Raw genomic sequence first — 22,669 nt, forward strand, 5'->3', positions numbered from 1 at the left:
TCAATTTCTCCTTTTATGGCTGTTAGTATTTGCCTTATGTATTGAGGTGCTCCTATGTTGGGTGCATAAATATTTACAATTGTTATATCTTCTTCTTGGATCTATCCCTTGATCATTATGTAGTGTCCTTGTTTGTCTCTTCTAGTAGTCTTTATTTTAAGGTCTATTTTGTCTGATATGAGAATTGCTACTCCAGCTTTCTTTTGGTTTCCATTTGCATGGAATATCTTTTTCCATCCCCTTACTTTCAGTCTGTATGTGTCTCTAGGTCTGAAGTGGGTCTCTTGTAGACAGCATATAGATGGGTCTTGTTTTTGTATCCATTCAGCCACTCTGTGTCTTTTGGTGGGAGCATTTAGTCCATTTACATTTAAGGTAATTATCGATATGTATGTTCCTATTCCCATTTTCTTAATTGTTTTGGGTTCATTATTGTAGGTCTTTTACTTCTGTTGTGTTTCTTGCCTAGAGAAGTTCCTTTAGCATTTGTTGTAAAGCTGGTTTGGTGGTGCTGAACTCTCTCAGCTTTTGCTTGTCTGTAAACGTTTTAATTTCTCCATCAAATCTGAATGAGATCCTTGCTGGGTAGAGTAATCTTGGTTGCAGGTTTTTCTCCTTCATCACTTTAATTATGTCCTGCCACTCCCTTCTGGCTTGTAGAGTTTCTGCTGAGAGATCAGCTGTTATCCTGATGGGGATTCCCTTGTGTGTTATTTGTTGTTTTTGCCTTGCTGCTTTTAATATGATTTCTTTGTGTTTAATTTTTGACAGTTTGATTAATATGTGTCTTGGCGTATTTCTCCTTGGATTTATTCTGTATGGGACTCTCTGTGCCTCCTGGACTTGATTAACTATTTCCTTTCCCATATTAGGGAAGTTTTCAACTATAATCTCTTCAAATATTTTCTCAGTCCCTTTCTTTTTCTCTTCTTCTTCTGGAACCCCTATAATTCGAATGTTGGTGCGTTTAATGTTGTCCCAGAGGTCTCTGAGACTGTCCTCTGTTCTTTTCATTCTTTTTTCTTTATTTTGCTCTGCATCAGTTATTTCCACTATTTTATCTTCCACCTCACTTATCCGTTCTTCTGCCTCAGTTATTCTGCTATTGATCCCATCTAGAGTATTTTTTATTTCATTTATTGTGTTTTTAATCGATGCTTGATTCATCTTTAGTTCTTCTAGGTCCTTGTTAACTGTTTCTTGCATTTTGTCTATTCTATTTCCAAGATTTTGGATCTGGGAAATAGAATCTTGGATCATCTTTACCATCATTATTCTGAATTCTTTTTCAGGTAGACTGCCTATTACCTCTTCATTTGTTAGGTCTGGTGGGTTTTTATCTTGCTCCTTCTCCTGCTGTGTGTTTTTCTGTCTTCTCAGTTTGCTTATGTTACTGTGTTTGGGGTCTCCTTTTTGCAGGCTGCAGGTTCGTAGTTCCTGTTGTTTTTGGTGTCTGTCCCCAGTGGCTAAGGTTGGTTTAGTGGGTTGTGTAGGCTTCCTGGTGGAGGGGACTAGTGCCTGTGTTCTGGTGGATGAGGCTGGATCTTGTCTTTCTGGTGGGCAGGTCCACGTCTGGTGGTGTGTTTTGGGGTGTCTGTGGACTTTTTATGATTTTAGGCCACCTCTCTGCTAATGGGTGGCGTTGTGTTCCTGTCTTGCTAGTTGTTTGGCTTAGGGTGTCCAGCACTGTAGCCTGCTGGTCGTTGAGTGAAGCTGGGTGCTGGTGTTGAGATGGAGATCTCTGGAAGATTTTCGCCGTTTGATATTATGTGGAGCTGGGAGGTCTCTTGTGGACCAGTGTCCTGAAGTTGGCTCTCCCACCTCAGAGGCACAGCACTGACTCCGGGCTCCTCAATTTGGGATGATGTGTTGTCTATTCATGTATTCCACAGATGCAGGGTACATCAAGTTGATTGTGGAGCTTTAATCCGCTGCTTCTGAGGCTGCTGGGAGAGGTTTCCCTTTCTCTTCTTTGTTCTCACAGCTCCTGGGTCTCAGCTTTGGATTTGGCCCCGCCTCTGCGTGTAGGTCGCCGGATGGCGTCTGTTCTTCGCTCAGATAGGACAGGGTTAAAGGAGCAGCCTCTTCGGGGACTCTGGCTCACTCAGGCCGGGAGTGAGGGAGGGGCATGGAGTGCGGGGCGAGCCTGCAGCGGCAGAGGTCGGCGTGACGTTGCACCAGCCCGAGGCACACCGTGCATTCTCCCAGGGAAGCCGCCCCTGGATCCCGGGACCCCGGCAGTGGCGGGCTGCACAGGCTCCCGGAAGGGCGGTGTGGGCAGTGACCTGCGCTCGCACACAGGCTTCTTGGCGGCGGCAGCAGCAGCCCCAGCGTCCCACGCCTGTCACTGGGTTCCGCGCTTTCAGTCGCGACTCGCGCCCGTCCGTGGAGCCCCTTTAAGCAGCGCTCTTAATCCCCTCTCCTCGCGCACCAGGAAACCAAGAGGGAAGAAAAAGTCTCTTGCCTCTTCGGCAGCTCCAGAGTTTTCCCGGACTCCCTCCCGGCTAGCTGTGGCATATTAGCCCCCTTCAGGCTGAGTTCTCGCCGCTAGCCCCAGTCCTCTCCCTGCGCTCCGACCGAAGCCCGAGCCTCAGCTTCCAGCGCTGCGCGCCCCGGCGGGCGAGCAGACAAGCCTCTCGGGCTGGTGAGTGCCGCTCGGCACCGATCCTCTGTGTGGGGATCTCTCCGCTTTGCCCTACCCAGGTATGTGGGGAGTTTCTTGCCTTTTGGGAGGTCTGGGGTCTTCTGCCAGCGTTCAGTAGGTGTTCTGTAGGAGTTGTTCCACGTGTAGCTGTATTTCTGGTGTATCCGTGGGGAGGAAGGTGTTCTCCGCGTCTTACTCTTCCGCCATCTTACCCAGAAGTCCTATACATTTATATTTTTATCATCTAGAATTTATTTTGGCTTAAGGAGATTACTTTTCAGATGCCCAGTTACTCATCCCCAAAACATTTATTAAATGACCTATCTTTATTTATTGAATGGCCTACCTGATTTTCAAGACTACATATTTACAATGACAAAATTTATGTATGCATTTGGGTCTCTTTCTGGATTTTCTGCTTTGTTCTACTGATTGAACTTTCTATACATCACTACCAAAAATGGTATAATTATTAGTAGATACATAATATATTTTAAACAGTAGTTTAATACTGTATCTAACTGTCTGGTGGGGCTAGACCAGATAGTTATGACTTGTTTTTCAGAATTTTCCTGGGTATCTTACATGTCGACATTTTCAGATGAATTTTAAAATCACCTTTTACTCCTCTGAAAAATCAGTAGATTTTTCTACTGTTATTTTCAGTAGAATTATTTATTTCTAAAGTATAAAATGTATACCAATTTCAAGTCTTCTTATCCAAAAGGAAGAAAGCAATGTATGTCTTATCATTAATTCAAGTCCTTTAAATGTTCTTTAATAGTGGTTAAAATCATTTTCACATAGATCCTATGGATTCAAGTTTATTACTACATATTATCTTTTTGATAGCATTATAAATGTGGTTTTCCCCATTTTAAAGTTGACGTTTGTTTATTTACTACTGGGGTATGAATTTGTAATCAGCCACATCACTGAATATTCACTCTATTTTTATTAGTTTTCAGTTGATTCTCTTGAGATTTCAGGTATAAAATTATATCCCCTGTAAGTATAATACTTTTTATTGCATGCTTTTGAATACATACACATAATATATCTTTCCTTTATATAATTTTATTGGTTAGAACTTAAAATGTAAGCTAACAGTCTACAGATGGTAAACTCTTAATTTTTGGATGTCTGAACAAGTCATTGCTCCCCCTCATTCTTGGATGATAGATTCTTATTTGACAATTACATTCCTCAGCACAGGCTGAGATATAATTGACATACTGCACATATTTAAAATTGACAACCACTAATCTGTTCTTAATCTCACAGTAAAAATAATAAATATATCCATCACCTCTGGTCAGTTTCCTCATTTCTATTTGTAATCCCTCTATCCTGCCTCTCCCCATTGGCGCTCTACCCTCAACAACCACTGATGTACTTTTTTTTACTATACATTAATTTACATTTCATAGAAATTTATATTAGAGCATCATACAACTTATACTTGATTTTGTCTGGCTTCTTTTACTCACTATGATTAGTTTGAATTTCCACCATGTTGTTGTATGTATCAAGAGCTCATTTATTTTTATTGCTGACGAGTATTTGACTGTATGGATATGCCACAATTTGCTTAAATATTTACCTGCTGATGAATATTTGGGGTGTTTCCAGTCATCAATTATCTTTTAAAGAGATTTACAAACTAAGTAATTGTTTTTACTTACTCATGCATTTACCATTTACTCATGCATCTACATTTCTGTGTAGATCTAGATTTCCCTGTGGTATTATTTTCCTTTCTTTCCAGAAGGACTTCCTATAATATTTCTTGTAGTGCTGATTTTCTAGTGCTGGATTATTTTAGCTTTTGTGTCTCTAATATGTTTTACCTTCACTTTTCAATGATATTTTGTCAAGTATAGAAATGTAGATTGACACTTTCAGTACTTTAAATATGTTCTTCCACTGTCTTCTAGCTTGTATAATTTGAGGAGAAGTCTGCTGTTATTTGTTCCTCTATATGTTAATATATATATATATATTTTTGGCTGGCTGGTTTTTTATGACTTGATTTTGATGTGCTTTGGTGTAATTTTCTTCATGTTTCTTATGCTTGAAGTTCATTGAATTTTTTTGATCTGTGGATTTACATGCTCATCAAATTAGAAAGATTTTTGGCATTACTTTTTCAAACATTTTTTCTGTCCCATCATTTCTTTCCTCTCCTAGGAATCCTATTGCATGTTTATTAGGCAACTTGAAGTTGAACAATAGATTGCTCATTCTCTGTTCACTGATTTTGGTCTTTTTCTTCCTTTGTGTCAATTTGGATGGTAAATCTTTGAGTTCAACAATGTTTTCTTTTTCAGTGTCAATTCTGATGTTAACCCCATCCAGTGTATATTTCATCTCATGTATTTTTCACTTCTAGAAGTTTAATTCAGGTCTTTTTTATATTTTCCATGTCTCTTCTTAACATGCTGGTGCTTTCCTCTATCTCCTTGAATATATGAGGTACAGATCTTTGAGTTATGAGGGGTTTAAGTCCCAATAAAGCCATCATAAATTGAATATATCCTATGTCGAAAATGCATTTAATACACCTAACCTACCAAACATCATAGCTTAGCCTAGCCTACAAATGAGCTCTTAAATATGCTCAGAACACTTATATTAGCCTACAGTTGGGCAAAATAATTTAACACGAAGCCTATTTTATAATAAAGTGTTGAATATCTCATGTAATTTATTGAATACTATGCTGACAGTGAAAAACAAAATGTTTGTATGGGCACTGAATGATTAGAAGTGTATCAGTTATTAACCCTCATGATCATGTGGTTGACTGGGAGCTGTGGCTCACTGTTGCTGCCCAGCATCACAATAGAGTATTGTACTGCACATTGCTAGCCTGGGAAGAGATCAAAATTCAAAATTTGAAGTATGGTTTCTAATGAATGTGTATTGCTTTTGCATCATCATAAAGTTGAAAAATTGTAAGTTGAACCATTGTAAGTCAAGGATCATCTGTATATTTACAATAGCTGATTTAATGTCCTTGTCCACTAATTTTATCCTATGTGTCATTTCTGGGTCAGTTTCTACTGACTGATATTTTTTCTTTATCAATTGTATTTTCCATTTATCATGGATTGTATTTTCCTGTTCACATGGTACCATTGCCTGGATGCCTGTGTTATTAAGTGCTATTTGTTTTCTATGATTTAGATATTGATTTTTGTTCCGGGGCACAGTGTTTTTTAGAAATGGTACAGTTTTTTGCTTTTTATTTTGAAATAAATATATAACCACACCAAGTTCCCCAAAAGTATACAGGATAGCAGTATAGCTTGTGGATAAGTGAAATGAATGGCAGTAGTAATACAAGTAACAGGAGGGAGAAGTTAGGAATATTTTGTTATTATAAGGTACTTTCACTATCTATGAAGCAGTACAGTATTATTTAAAAGTGGACTTGTATCTGTTGTAAATGTATATTGCAAACTTTAGGGCAACTGCTAAAAAAAAAGTAAAAAAGAGAAGTATAATTGATAAGCTAAGAAAGGAGAGGAAAAGGAATCATATAAAATGCCCAATTCAAACCACAAAAAGAAGAAATAAATGGAAGAAAATAGAAACAAAGAAGAAGGGCAATGAATAGAAAGTAACAACTATGGTAGACATTATTCCAACTATATAACCACTTTAAATGTCAATTGTTTAAATACATGAATTGAAAGACAGACTATCAAAGTGATTCAAAAAATGGGACCCAGGGCTTCCCTGGTGGCGCAGTGGTTGAGAGTCCGCCTGCCGATGCAGGGGACACAGGTTTGTGCCCCAGTCCGGGAGAATCCCACATGTCGCGGAGCGGCTGGGCCCGTGAGCCATGGCCGCTCAGCCTGCACGTCCAGAGCCTGTGCTCCGCAGCGGGAGAGGCCACAACAGTGAGAGGCCCATGTACTGCAAAAAAAAAAAAAAAAAAAAAAAAAAAAAAATGGGACCCAACTATATGTTGTCTACAAGAAATTTAAGGATACATATATAGATTAAAAGTAAACGTATAGAGAAAGATATGCCATTCTAATATTAATCAATAGATTAATAGCTGTGTGTGTGTATATATATATATATATATATATATTATAGCCATTTGCTTTAGGATGGTGAGGAACACTGTTAGACCAGTGACCCCCATAAGCATTGGCCCAATGCCATACTTCATTTGTTGTGAAATGAGTTCCTTGATGAAAAGTAATGCTATGCAGAATATCATAATAAGGCATTCTGTAAGCCCATGGATAATAGTTCTGGTAGAAGCATTCCATTCAGGGAAGGCAGATCCATATCCAGAGTAAGTGTCTATTCTAGTAAGAACAACATGCTGTTCCTTCCATGATGAAAGTTGTTCAGTGTCATCAACCTACCACCAGGTAACTGATCACCTGAGACATGGTGCCATATTGGAGACAGTGTTGATTTTTGCTGTTGTCATAATGGGTACTCAACAGTCGATGCAGTCAAGATGACCTTGGTGAGTGGAAGTCCATGTTGCTGAGCCCATGCATAACCTGCATCCCTGCCACCATGGTTACTCTGTTCATGAGCCCATTTGGTGATGACAGGGTGGCTGGGAAAGAAGCTGACTGGTATCCACAGAATGGGTCGTTCTATCTACTTGAGTGTTAAAATTCTCCCCAGCTGAGGTCACCCTTTGGTGAACATTCATATGGGACAAAAACCTTCCTATAAACTAGCAACAGAATTTGAAATTAAAAGCAATTAACACTTAACACTAGTACCCTGAAAAATAAAATACTTAGGTATAAATCTAACAAAGCATGTTATATAAATCTAACAAAATATGTGCATGATCTATATGAGGAAAACTACAAAATTACAAAAATTCCTTACTGATAAAAGAAACTGAAGAACAAATAAATGGAGAGAGATTCCATGTTCATGGATAGGAGGGCTCAATACTGTCAAGCCATCACTTCTTCCCAACTTGATCTATAGATTCAACACAATCCCAATAAAAATTCCAGCAAGTTGCTTTGTGGGTGTTGACAAACTGATTCTAAAGTTTATATGGAGAGGAGAAAGACCCAGAATACCCAATAGGATACTAAAGGAGAAGAACAAAGTCTTAGGACTGATGCTACTTGACTTCAAGACTTATTATAAACCTAAAGTAGTGAAGACAGATGATATTGGTAAAATGATAAATATATCATTGGAACAAAGTAGAGAGCCTAGAAATAGATTCAACAAATATAGTTAACTGATCCTTGACAAAGGAGCAAAAGCAATACAATGGAGAAAAGACAGTCTTCTCAACAAATGGTACTGGAACAACTGGACATATACATACACAAAAAACAAATCTAGACAGACTTTACACCCTTCACAAAAGTTAACTCAAAATTGATCTTAGTCCTAAATGTTAAATACAAAATTGTAAAACTACTAGAAGAGATCATAGGAGAAAATGTAGATGACTTTGGTGTTATATCTAAAAAGACTATCAAACACAAAGGCACAATCCATGAAAGAAAGATTGGTAAGTTTGACTTCATTAAAATTGAAAACTTCTACTTTGTAAAAGACATTATCAAGAGAATGAGAAGGCAAGCTGCAGACTAGAAGAAAATAGTTGCAAAATATATATCTGATAAAGGACTGTTAACCAAAATACACAAAGAACTCTTAAAACTCAACAAAAAGAAAACAAACAACCTGACTAAAAAATGGGCAAAAGATTTAAACAGATACCACACCAGAAGACAGATGGCAAATGAGCACATAAAAATATTTTAAATTTCAAATCAAAACAAGAATGAGAAACCACTACACAGCTATTAGAATGGCAAAAATCTAAGACACTGTCAACACCAAATGCTAGAATGGATGTGTAACAACAGGAACTCTCATTGATGGTGGGAATGCAAAATTGATTGTGGAAAGACAGTTTGCTAGTTTCTTAAAAAGCTAAACATAATTTTACCATATGATCAGCAACCATACTCCTTGGTATTTACCCGAAGAGGTTAAACTTATGTCCACACAAAAACCTGAATGGATAAATAAACTGTGGTACATCCAGACAATGGAATATTATTCAGTGCTGAAAAGAAATGAGCTATCAAGCCATGAAAAAAACATAAAGGAAACTTAATTACATATTACTAAAGGAAGGAAGTCAATCTGAACAGACTGCATACTGTGTGATTCCAACTGTATGATAGTCTCAAAAAGGCAAAATTATGGAGACAGTAAAAAGATCTGTGGTTGCTAGCAGTTAAGGGGGAAGGAGGGATGAGCAGGGTGACACAAGATTTTCGGAGCAGTAAAACTGTTCTGTATTACACTGTAATGTATTATAATGATGGATACATTTCATTATACATATGTTAAAACATCAAGTATAAGCCCTAATGCAAACTGTGGATTTGGGAGATGACGATGTATTCATATAGGTTCATCAGTTATAACAAACGTACCATTCTGGTGGAGGATGTTAAGAGTGGGGAAGGCTCTTGGGGGGGGCGGAAAGGGGAATATGCAATATGTAAAAATTGCTTTAAAACATTAATTATATTAAAAATATGAAAAGGGAACCCTCATACACTGTTAGTGGGAATGTAAACTGGTGCAGCCACTGTGGAAAATGGCATGAAGGTTTCTCAAAAAACTAAAAATAGAACTACCATATGAACCAGCAATTCTACTCCTAGGTATATATCCAAAAAAAAACCCCCAAAACACTAATTTGAAAAGATACATGCACCCCAATGTACATAGCAGCATTCTTTACAATTGCTAAGATATGGAAGAAACTTAAGTGTCCATCAACAGATGAATAGATAAGGAAGATGTTTTATATATATATATATATAACACACACCCATGCACACACACAGTGGAATACTACGCAGCCATAAAAAATTTTGCCATGTGCTGCAACATGGTTGGTCTTGGAGGGCATTATGCTAAATGAAGTCAGTCAGACAGAGAAAGACCAACACTGTATGATATCACTTATATGTGCAATCTAAAAAATACAACAAACTAGTGAATATAACAAAAAGGAAGCAGACTCAGATATGAAGAACAATCTAGTGGTTACCAGTGGGGAGGTGGGAGGGGCAACATAGGGGTGGGGGAGTGGGTGTTATAAACTATTGGGTGTAAGATAGGCTATAAGGATGTATTGTACAACACTGAGGATATAACCAATATTTTGTAATAACTAAATGGGGTATAACCTTTAAAAATTGTATAAAAAGTAAAATATATATATATATATATATATAACTTTAAAAAGTGTACAGGGAGTTTCCATGTACTCTTCACCCATTTCCCCATCACTAATATCTTGCATAACTATAGTTTAAAATCAAAACCAAGATGACATTTGTACAATTCACAGAGCTTACTCAGATTTGTCAGTTTTAGATGTACTTATTTGTATGTACGTGTAGTTCCATATAGTTTTGTCACATGTGTCAATTTGGGGAACTACCACTATAATCAAGATTCAGAACTGTTCCATCATCAACAGGATCTCCCGTGTTACTTCTTTATAGCCACACTAGTCCTTCCCTCACCCATTCCTAACTTTTGGCAAACACTAATCAGTTTTCCAGCTCTATAATTTTATTTCAAGACTGCTATATAAATGGATTCATATAGTACTTAACCTTTTAAAATCAGCTTTATTTCACTCAGTGCAGTTATCTTGAGATCCATACAAGTTGTGAATATCAAGTTTGTTCTCTTTTATTGCTGAATAGCATTTAATGGTATAAGGTGCCACATTTTGTTTAACCATTCACCTGTTGAAGGACAGTTGGGTTATTTCTAGCTTTTGGCTATTATAATTAAAGCTGCTATGAAATCTATATATAAATTTTTGAGTGAAGATCACTTTTTATTGTGTAGAAGAGGGGTCCCCAACCCCCAGGTACCAGTCCATGGCCTGTTAGGAACCAGGCCACACAGCAGTAGGTGAGCGGCGGGCGAGCCAGTGAAGCTTCATCTGCCATTCCCCATTGCTCCCCATCCCTCGCATTACTGCCTGAACTATCCCCTCCCCTCATCCGTGGAAAAATTGTTTTTTTTCCCACGGTTTCCATGAAACCAGTCCCTGGTGCCAAAAAGGTTGGGGACCGCTGCTCTAGAGTAAGTACCCAGGAATGGGATTGTTAGATAATACAGTAATTGTATTTTAACTTTATAAGAAAATGCCAATCTGTTTTCTACAATGCTTATACCATTTTGCATTTCCACCAGCAGAGTATGAGAGTTTCAGTTGATCTATGTTATCCTCATCATCACTTCATTTTGCCAGTATGCTTAATTTTAGCTATTCTAATGCATATTTAGTGGCATTCCATTCTTGTTTAAATTTGCATTCCTCTAGTGGCTAATGATGTTGAATATCTTTTCATGTGCTTATTTGCCATCTATCTTCTTTGGCAAAGAGTCTTTTCAAGTAGTTTGCCCATTTTTTTTAAAGGAAATATTTCATTTTGGAATAATTTTACATTTAGAGGAAAGTAGCAAATAGAATACATAAATTTATCATTCTCCTTTCCCAGTGTCACCTTGGTGCACTACTATTGGCTGAACTCTAGACTTCATTCGTATTTCACCAGTTTTTAAAATTTTTTTCCTACAGTTTTTATTGTGGTGAAATTCATATAAAACCATTTTAAAATGTACAGTTCAGTGGCATTTAGTACATTCACAGTGTTGTGCAACAACTACCACTATATAGCTCCAAAACATTTTCATCATCACAAAAAACAGCACTGACCCATTAAGCAGTCACTGCCCACTCTACTCTTCCCTAGCCACTGGTGACATCAATCTGCTCTCTGTTTCTAGGGATTTACTTATTCCGCATATTTCATATAAATGGAATCATACAATATGTGGCCTTTTGTCTGGCTTCTTTCACTTCATGTAATGTTTTTGAGGTTCATCCATGTAGCATGTATCAGTACTGCCTTTTTAAGATAAAATATTTTAAGATTGTGGTAAAATACACATAAAATTTACCATCTTAACCAATTTTAAGGGTACAACTCAGTGATATTAAGCACATTTGTACTGTGCACCAGCCATCTCCAGAACCCTTTTCACCTTGTAAAAATGAAACACATTACCCATTAAAAAATAACTCCCCATTTCCCTCTCCCCTAGCTCCTGGCAACCACCATTCTACTTTCTTTATCTATACATATGACTACTCTGGGTACCTCATATAATTGGAATCATACAATTTTTCTCTTTTTGTGACTAGCTTAGTTTACTTAGCATAGTATCCTCAAAGTTCATTCATGTTGTAGCGTATGTCAGAATTTCCTTCCTTTCTAAGGCTGAACAAATTCTACTGTATGTTTTACACATATTTTGTTTATCCATTCATCCACTGATGGACTGTGGATTAGGTTGCTTCCACATTTTAGCTATTGTCAATAATGTGTTTCCATGGCAGCTGTACAATTTCACATTCCCACCAACAGTACACAAGGTTTCTAACTTCTCCACATCCTCGTCAACACATTATTATTTTTTTTAATGGTAGCCACCACCTATTGGGTACGAGGTGATATTTCATTGTGGTTTTGATTTGCATTTCCCCTATGATTAGTGATTTTGAAGATCTTTTCATGTGCTTATTGGCCATCTGTATACATTCTTTGGAGAAATATCTATATAACTCTTTTCCCCATTTTTAAATTGAGTTGTTATGGAACTTAGGAGTTCTCTGAATATTCTGGATAGTAGAACCTTATCAGACATACGATTTGTAAATATTTTCTCTGTAGGTGGTCTTTTCTCTTTCTTGATAATGTCCTTTGTGCAAAAATTTTTAATTTTGAAGTCCAATTTACCAATTTTTCTTTTGTTGCTTGTGTTTTTGGTGTCATATTTGAGAATTTATCACCAAATTCAGTGTCATGAACATTTTCCCTTATGTTTTCTTCTAAGAGTTTTTTAGCTTTATCTCAAAGTTAAGTCATTGATCCTTTTTTTTTTTTTTTTTTGTATGTGGTATGAGGTAGTGGTCCATCTCCAATATTTTGCATGTGGATTTCCAGTTGTCTCAGTATCATTTGTTGAAGAGACTATTCCCTGCCCACCCCCCAAACCTCATTGAATTGTCCTGGTAACTTGTTGAAAAATTAATTGGTCATAGATGTATGATTTTATTTCTGGACTTTCAGTTCTATCATTGATCTATATGTCTATCTCTATGCCAATATCACACTGTTTTGATATGTGTACTTATGCAGGAAGTTTTGAAATTGGGAAGTGTGAGTCTTCCAACTTTCTCCCTTTTTCAGTATTATTTTGTCTATTTTTGCTTTGTCATTTCCACATGAATTTTAGGATAAGCTTTTCCATTATTTAAAATGGCTATTGGTATTTTGGCTGGGACTGCATTAAATCTGTTAGATTGTTTTGGGTATTACTTAAGAAATATTAAGCATTTCAATTCATGAACAAGGGATGTATTTTCACTTACATAGGTCTTCTTTAATTTCTTTTAGCAATGTTTTATAGTTTTCAGTGTACAAGTTTTACACCTCTTTGGTTAAATTTATTTCTAGGTATTTTATTATTTGGAAGACTTACAAATGGAATTTTTTAAAATTTCTTTTTCAAAATTTTCATTGCTGGTGTATAGAAATGCAGCTGATTTCTGTGTGTTTATCTTATACCCTGCAACTTTGCTAAATTATTAGTTCTAGTTCTTTTGTGGATTCTTTGGGATTTTCTGTATAGAGGATCATGCCATCTGCCACAGGGATAGTTTTACTTCTTTACTAATTTGGATGTTCTTTACTTATTTATTTTGCTTAGTATCTCTGGCTAGAACTTCCAGTACAAAATAGAAGTGGTAAACAAAGGGATCCTTGTCTTGTTCTTGATCTTAATGAAGAAAGTTTTCAGTATTTCATCCTTGAGTAGACTGACTGTGGGCTTTTCATGAATGCCTTTTATCAGTTTGAGGATGTTCTCTTCTATTTCTAGTTTTCTGAATTTTTTTGTTTGTTTTGTGTGTGTTTTTTTTTTAAATCATGAAAGGGTATTCAATTTTGTCAAATCCTTTTTCTGCACCAATTGAGATGATCATGTGTGGGATTTTTCCTTCATTCTGTTAGTGTGGTTTTTTACCTTTATAATTTTCTTCTGTTGAACCACTCTTGTATTTCTGAGATAAATCTCACTTGATTATGGTATATAATCCTTTTAATATGCTGTTGGATTTTGTTTGCTAATACTTTGAGAATATTTGCATGTATATTCATAAGGGATATTGGTCTCTAATTTTATTTTCTTGGGTGTTCTTTGTCTAGGTTTGAAATCAGAGTAATGCTGGTTCATAGAATGCATTAGGAAAGGTTCCCTCTTCTATTTTTTAGAAGAGTTTGATAAGGATACGTGTTAATTCTTCTTTACATATTTGGTAGAATTCACCAGTGAAGCCATCTCATCCTGGGCTTTTCTTTGTCAGGAGGTTTCTGAGTACTGATTCAATGTCCTTACTTGACATTGAATAGCTAAGCTCAGATTTTCTTTCTTCTTAAGTCAGTTTTGGTACTTCATGTATTTCTAGGAATTTGCCTATTTCATCTAGATTATCTAATGTTGGCATACAATTGTTCATAGTATTCTCTTATAATCCTCTAACTTCTGTAAGGTTGATAGTAATGTACCCACTTTTATTCCTGATTATAACTGTTTGTATATTCTCATTTTTTTCTTAGTCTAGGTGAGGGTTTGTCAATTTGTTGATCTTTTCAGAGACAACTTATGGTGTGATTATTGATTTTCCATTATCTATTTTATTTTCTTTCATCTTTGTTTTTTTTCTTACTCTGATAGTTTTGGGTTTAATTGGCTGATCTTTTCTAGTTTGTTAAGGTGTAGAGTTGTTCTGAGAGCTTTCTTCTTCTTTTTTTTAACATCTTTATTGGAGTAAAATTGCTTTACAATGGTGTGTTAGTTTCTGCTTTATAACAAAGTGAATCAGCTATACATATACATATATCCCCATATCTCCTCCCTCTTGGGTCTTCCTCCCACCCTCCCTATCCCACCCCTCTAGGTGGTCACAAAGCACTGAGCTGATCTCCCTGTGCTATACAGCTGCTTCCCCCTAGCTATCTATTTTACATTTAGTAGTATATATAAGACCCTGCCACTCTCTCACTTCATCCCAGCTTACCCTTCCCCCTCCCCATGTCTTCAAGTCCATTCTCTACGTCTGCCTCTTTATTCCTGTCCTGCCCCTAGGTTCTTCATAACCTTTTTTTTTTTTGATTCCATATATATGTATTAGCATATGGTATTTGTTTTACTCTTTCTGACTTACTTCACTCTGTATGACCGACTCTAGGTCTATCCACCTCACTACAAATAACTCAATTTTGTTTCTTTTTATGGCTGAGTAGTATTCCATTGTATATATGTGCCACATCTTCTTTATCCATTCATCTGTCGATGGACACTGAGGTTGCTTCCATGTCCTGGCTATTGTAAATAGGAGCCTTTTTCTTTTTAATGTAGGCATTTATACCTATAATTTTCCTCTGAGATGAGTCTATGGTGTAACCTATAGGTTTAGTTGTTTGTTTTCATTCGTCTCAAAGTATCTCCAATTTCCCTTGTAATTTCCTCTTTGATCCATTAGTTGTTTAAGAGTGTTCTATTTAATTTCCAAGTTCTATGAATTTTCCAGCTTTATTTCATTCATTCATTCATTCATTCATTCATTCATTTATTTATTTATTTATTTATGGCTGTGTTGGGTCTCCATTTCTGTGCAAGGGCTTTCTCTAGTTGTGGCAAGCATGGGCCACTCTTCATCACGGTGCACGGGCCTCTCACTGTCATGGCCTCTCGTTGCGGAGCACAGGCTCCAGACGCGCAGGCTCAGTAGTTGTGGCTCATGGGCCTAGTTGCTCCATGGCATGTGGGATCTTCCCAGACCAGGGCTCGAACCCGTGTCCCCTGCAGTGGCAGGCAGATTCTCAACCACTATGCCACCAGAGAAGCCCTCCAGCTTTATTTCTGACTTCTAGTTTCTTTCCATTGTGGTTAAAGTGAAAACTTTGTATGATTTTAATCTTTTTAAATTTACTGAGACTTGTTTTGTGCCTAAAATATGTCCTATCCTGGACAGTGTTCCATGAGCCCTTGAGAAAAATATATCTTCTACTGTTATTGTATAGAGTACTTTATATATGTCTATTAGGACTAACTGGTTTACAGTGTTATTCACACCCTCTTTCTTTTTTGATCACCTGTGTAAATTTTCTATCCTCACTGAAAGCAGCCTATTGAATTCTCCAACTATTATTGTAGAATTGTCTGATTCTCCCTTCAATTCTGTTAATGTTTGATTCATATATTTGGGACTCTGCTATTTGGTGCATATTTATTTACAATTGTTTTATCTTCTCACTGAATTGATGCTTTTATCAATATATAATGTCCTTCTTTGTTAGCTTTTGACTTAAAGTTTACTTTGTCTGTTAGTATTAATATTGCCACCCAAGTTTTGTTTACTATTTGCATGGAATATCATTTTCTATCATTTTAATTTTAATATAGCTGGTTTTTTAGTCTAAAATGAGTCTCTTGTATAGTTGGATCTTATATATTTTTTAGTCTGCCAATTTGTCTTTTAAATGGTGAGCTTAATCCATTTAGAGTAATTACTTTAAAAAAATAATTACTAATAATGAAGAACTTCTGCCATTTTTTTCCCCCTGGTATGCGGGCCTCTCACTGTTGTGGCCTCTCCCGTTGCAGAGCACAGGCTCCAGACGCGCAGGCTCAGCGGCCACGGCTCATGGGTCCAGCCGCTCCACGGCATGCGGGATATTCCCAGACCGGGGCACGAACCCGCGTCCCCTGCATTGGCAGGCGGACTCTCAACCACTGCGCCACCAGGGAAGTCCCTTCTGCCATTTTTATATTTGTTTTCAAAAAATATCTTCTGAATTGCTCCAATACTGTTTTCTTTTTTGTTTGATTCATTTTTTTTAATTATACCTTTTTTATCCCTCCACATTTCCTTTTCTGTGTATTTTTTAGTTATTTTCAAACAGTTATCCTGGTGATTACAGTTAACATCATAAATTTATAACAATCTATTTTGAATTGATACCAACTTAGCTTCAATAGCATACAAACCTCAGCTCTTATAGAGCTCCCTCACCTGCCCTTATGTTGTTGTTGCCTTAGTATCTTTATATGTTGCATGCCTATTAAAAAAGATTTATAGGGCTCCCCTGGTGGTGCGGTGGCTGAGAGTCCGCCTGCAATGCAGGGGACACGGGTTCGTGCCCCAGTCCAGGAAGATCCCACATGCCACGGAGCAGCTGGGCCCGTGAGCCATGGCCGCTGAGCCTGCACATCCAGAGCCTGTGCTCCACAACAGGAAAGGCCATAACAGTGAGAGACCCACATACTGCAAAAAAAAAAAATATATATATATATATATATATAACTGTTTTATACATTTGTCTCTTAAGTCATGCAGGAAACAAAATAGAGGGGTTAAGAAAAATATAATAATACTGGCTTTTATATCTGCCTATTTAGTTACCTTTACCAGTGTTCTTTATTTCTTTAAATGGCTTCAGGTTACTGTCTAATGTCCTTTCACTTCAGCTGGCAGAATCCCGTTAGTATTTCTTGCGTGTGTGTTGGGGGGGGGGGTCTACTAGTCATAAACTTTCTTTGCTTTAGTTTATCTGGGAATGTCTTAATTTCTCTTTCATTTTTGAAGGAAAATTTTGCCAGATATAGAATTCTTTGTCGACATTTTTCTTTAAGCAGTTTAAATATGTCATTCTACTGCATTTTGGCTTTTATGGTTTCTGATGTGCAACTGGCTGCTAATATTATTGAGGAGCCCTTATACATGATGAGTTGCTTCTCTCTTGCTGCTTTTAAGATTCTCTCTTTGTGTAAAGTTTGATTGTAATGTGTCCCAGTGTGTGGGTCTCTTTGAGTTTTTCACATTTGGAGCTCATTGACTTTCTTGGCTGTAAAGATTCACATCTTTCCTCAAGTTTGGGATGTTTTCAGCCATTTCTTCATATATTCTTTCTTCCCTTTTTTCTCCTTCTCTTCTTCTCATACTCCCATAATATACTGGCATATTCAATGGTGTCTCACAAGTCACTTAACCTTTGTTCATTTTCTTTCATATTTTTTGCCCCTCTGAGTTGATAATTTCAATTGGCCACTTTCTTCTGCCAGCTCAAATCTGCTGTTAAACCTTTCTGGTGAATTTTTCACTTTAGCTTTTGTAATTTTTAGCTCCAGAATTTCTACTTAGTTCCTTTTTATAATTTCTATTTCTTTATTAATAGTCTCTATTTGTTCATCCATTGTTATCCAATTCTTAATTGGCTTTTTCATTTGTGCTTGTTTTAGCTTCGTAATCTCTTGATCTTTTAAGAAATTGTTTCATTGCTCCCTTTGAGTATCCTAAAAGTCTTTAAAATAAGTCTTTGTTATTCTTTTAATAAAATTAATTTCATATAGAATGAACTGTTGTAGTACTTAACTTTTGTCTTTTTAAGCACGAGATTTTTTTTATGTAGTCTGGAATTTTTTCTCCAGCTCCCCCTTCTTTGTTCTCTACTCTGGATAATTAGTTTTATAGTTGCTTTCCACTAGTTTCTAGATCTCTAGTCTATAATTTTCAGAGTTCTTGATCCATGATATTGCAGGAGCTACGAAAAAAAAGCTAGTGGGAAATTTCCTGTCGGTCCAGTGGTCATGACTTGGTGCTTTCACTGCTGTGGGCCTGGGTTCGATCCTTGGTCAGGGAATTGAGATCCTGTAAAATGCATGGCATGGCCAAAAAAAAAAAAGAAAAAAGAGCTAGCTACTCATCTAGTAAGTCAGAAACCAGGCCCAAGAATTGTTTGATGGTTTTAAAATCATGCAGGTGGTAGGGGTTGTTGTTGTTGTTTTCTCTTTTTTTTTGTTTTAATTTCTTAGGTCATTAATTTGATTTAAAAATGTGGTTTGTAAGATTCTACTTTTACGTATTGAGGTTTTCTTTGTGGTTTTAACATTGGTTTAACTTTTATAAGTTTTTCAGTGGGCACTTGAAATTATAACACATTTTCAAGGTATAAAGCTCAGGATATATTAAATAAATCTTCCAAGTAAATTATGTTTCTTTGTTCCCATATGGTTTTTCTTACTTTTTGCCTCCTTGAGTTGTCATTAAATTATGTTAGAAACTCTTATGGTTACCACATTTCTGTTTATTCTTAATGTTTCTTGTACATCAAGAACTGTAAGAAATGTAATTATTATCCTACATTATTTGGTTTATTAAAATTTGTGAACAGTTTCATTGTAGATGGTACATTTCAGTACTATAAATATCAGCACTTTTCTAATTTAATGTATTTTGCCTTGAACTCAGATGATATTAACATCATAACTCCTGTTTTATTTTTGCTAGTAGTTGTCTTATATGTCCTACTACTAGCCTTTGAATCACTTTGCTTTAGATGTCTCTCTTGTGAATTTTGTTTTGCTATACATGCTGAAAGCCTTTTTCTTGTAAGTAAAGTAATTCACTTTTTATGTATATTGACAGAGACATTTCATCATAGTTCTGTCATTTATAAAAACACATTTAGTATTTTTACTTAATTTTCTGGGAGAATTTACATACTAACCCCCTTCTTAAGTTAATGTGACAATTTTCCATAATGAACTGCTTTAAGAGAAGCTTTGGTCTAGAATGGAATGAAACAGCCAAAAACCAAACGTACAAAAAAAATAGATTTAAAAACTTTAAAAGACTGTTTAAAAATCCAACATTTTCACCAATTATATTCAAACAACACCCAAATGATACCGGCATATGCATTTTTAGTGTTTCCTTGTGGTTGGCTTTCCTCACCATCTTGCAAGTTACAGAGTTGCAGTCAGTTGTAGTCTGTCATGCTAGATCACAGAGGTTCACTCAGCTTCAAATTAGTTGGAGGCCCTGGGTGGAGGACTCTAAGGTCTTGAAATCCCAAAATCATCATGGCTCCATTGATTCCTATAGGGCAAAATTTCTGATCATCTTGCTTGTCTACCTTGAAAATAGGTACTTGAGTGATGCTATTCTGGTGTAGCATCTCTGAGGCTGTATTATGGTCCTTCATTGTGACTCTTGTCTATGTTGTGGAAGTGTTCCATGGCTAACATGTTGTGCTGGATGCTGTGTTTTGGAATGTCTAGTTTGGAGACTAAGGTCAAGCAGCCATGGTCATCTTAGTTAAAAAGCACTGGGCAGCATTCTTGGCCAGCAGCTACAACAACACTGTTCTCTGAGACAAATAATACACTCAGGAGTGGCAGGAACTCTGTTTTCAGATTGCAACCTGAACACTGTTTGAGACATCAGGACTGCATGTGGTGCTTACTCAGGCTCCCAGTGGTAGAGAAGTTGAACCAGGGACCCAGCCTCCAGTGCCACCAAACTCTGACATCAGTTAACCAAAATGCATCTTGCTGCTCCATGGCATACTGGTTGGCTTTTCATCCACTTTTTAATTGTATGTAGAAGCACTCTGCATTTGAAGTCATATGATCCTGCTGTCAGCAAAAAAAGGAGATACCGATCCAAACTAAGGACAGTGAATGAACTGGCTTTTTAATGTGCTTGCTTACCCACTCGTCATTTTTATATCCAAGTGACAGACAGAAATGAATTGTTTTTCACTCTCCACAGCAAATTTGTTCCTTAGAGGGGACCACTTCACAAAAGTGGCTGCATGATTAATTCTCAAGGTCACCAGGGTTAGCGTCCAAACCCCATCTTTCCAGCACCTGCAAAGGACAGTGTGATCATGCTCGAGAGCCCTATCCCTACCTCTGATGTCTCCACTGTGTTCCTGGAGTGCATGAGGTTTCACCCACTGGCTTCCATTCCTCTTATAGGTGGGAACTTTGTGGTTATTGTGGCTAAGGGCAATCTGAGTATAGCATGGCAACTGATCGGCTCCAGTAAAAATTGTTGCAGGGACAATATTTTTGGTGTTTTTAAAGGTTAGAAAGCTGGGGTCAGGGCAGTCCTGACAGGCTCAGAGTGTAGAATTTGAAGACTCTGGTCAGTCAACAGGAACAGGCTGTGTTCCATTCTTCAAGTTTTATGTAGATTATTTCATCTTCCTCTTCCTTCTCCTCCTCCTCTTCCTTCTTCTTCTTTTTCCTTCTCTAGTTTCTGTAGCTTCTTTCACTATATGGCCTGTATTTTCCTTTTTATGTGTATTATCCTTTGCCTGATTTTTTGTGGGTATTAATATTTTTTAGTGGTTACCTTGAAGATATATTTTCAATTCTTCTTGAATTGCTATATATGCATATCAATTTATTTCCCCTTGTGAAAGGTGAAATCAAGTATAATTCCTCTTCCTCTGCTTATCTTTGCTCTCAGTTCATCACCGATTAACCACCACACTTGGCTATAGAAATATTAACTCTTGCTAGCAACTTTAACCTCTCTTTACCCTCTCGAAAAAATAAAAGTTAAAGTATTTCTATATCACTATGGATTTTATGTTTACATTTTATTTTATAATCATATTTGCCACTGTCATTTAACTTTAGTTTTACAATTAAATAAATTAAATAATCATACTTGTTCTTTGACCATGGCCTCTCCACGCATCTTTTCATTGGCTGGAGGCCATCCTGTAGTAGATTTTTTTAAGGGTTCACGGGGTCCTGTGTTTCATTTACAGTATTCTATGATGCATCTATAACACTATATTCATAATGTTGTGCCAGCCCCTGGATTATGTGCATTCAAGGTTTGAATTCTATAATATCAATTCATTTTTAGGTCATTAATTCAAAATCTTTATTAAGAAAGAGAAATGTCTGTATTTTTTGTTAAAAATTGAGAAACAAGATAGTTTTTCACTGAATGTTAAAATGTTAGGGAATAGGGCTTCCCTGGTGGTGCAGTGGTTGAGAGTCCGCCTGCCGATGCAGAGGACACGGGTTTGTGCCCCGGTCCAGGAGGATCCCACATGCCGCGGAGCGGCTGGGCCCATGAGCCATGGCCACTGAGCCTGCACGTCCGGAGCCTGTGCCCACAACGGGAGAGGCCACAACAGTGAGAAGCCCACGTACCGCAAAAAAAAAAAAAAAAAAAAAAAAAAGTTAGGGAATAAAGCAATTTACCATGATTCTGGTAGCTACTTCATAAAAGGCTAACAACTTGAGGGTTCTAATTGCATAACTGTCCAATGTATGAGGTTTTTACTGTTATTACTATTATTTTACTTAGTTACTGTTATACTGCCACTCCAGATAAGGATTTTTGTAACAAAGAAGTTATTACATTAGTACCCAAAGCTCTCCAACACATTGTCATCTTTCCTTTGTCTTCAGTGAACAGCTCATATACACAGTCACTAATACCTTTACACAGATGACTGTTATCTATTACTTTGGGCTTGAGATTTCACCTCTACACTCTAGCCCTACATTTCTCTTTTTTCTTTATTTTTTAAATTGAAGTATAGTTGACTTACAATATTGTGTTAGTTTTAGGTGTACAGCAAAATGATATATACATATTTTTTTCAGATTTTTTTCATTATAGGTTATTATAAGATACTGAATATTGTTCCCTGTGCTATATGGTAAACAGTCCTACATTTCTAATTGCTCACTGAGTGGTTAACATGAATGTCCCTGAGCAACTCAAACTCATTTTCCTTTCCTCTCAAACCAGGTATTCTCCATGAGAATGGTATTCTCCATTTGCACTTTGTAGTCATCCTTGACTCCCCCTATTTCCTATGCCTTACCAGCACTGTTCCCTCACTGTTCCCAATCCCATCAGTTGGAAAGTCTCCCATGGTAACACCTCTTCATTTTCACTGTTGTTATCTTACTTTGGTCCTTATTTGGTGTACTACAATAGGTTCTTACACATTTTCCTCCTTCACTAAAGGATTATACACCACTGGAGAATATTCTTCCTAAAACCATGTTACA

General features: G+C 36.9%; 1 protein-coding gene and 1 pseudogene across 7 annotated transcripts in view; both read right to left on the minus strand.

Annotated features, from left to right (window-relative positions):
- The window catches only part of STXBP5L (syntaxin binding protein 5L), a 416,226-nt gene that overhangs the window by 44,829 nt on the left and 348,728 nt on the right, over positions 1 to 22,669 (minus strand). The gene's annotated exons all lie outside the window — the stretch shown is intronic.
- Positions 18,981 to 22,530, minus strand: LOC309806537 (actin-related protein 2/3 complex subunit 1A-like; annotated as a pseudogene). Its single transcript has 2 exons — positions 22,480 to 22,530; positions 18,981 to 20,733 (listed from the first exon to the last, which is right to left on the minus strand). The product of its transcript is annotated as an actin-related protein 2/3 complex subunit 1A-like (transcript).

This window comes from Mesoplodon mirus, assembly GCF_964341445.2.
Source record: "Mesoplodon mirus genome assembly, chromosome: 6".
Lineage (NCBI taxonomy): Eukaryota > Metazoa > Chordata > Mammalia > Artiodactyla > Ziphiidae > Mesoplodon > Mesoplodon mirus.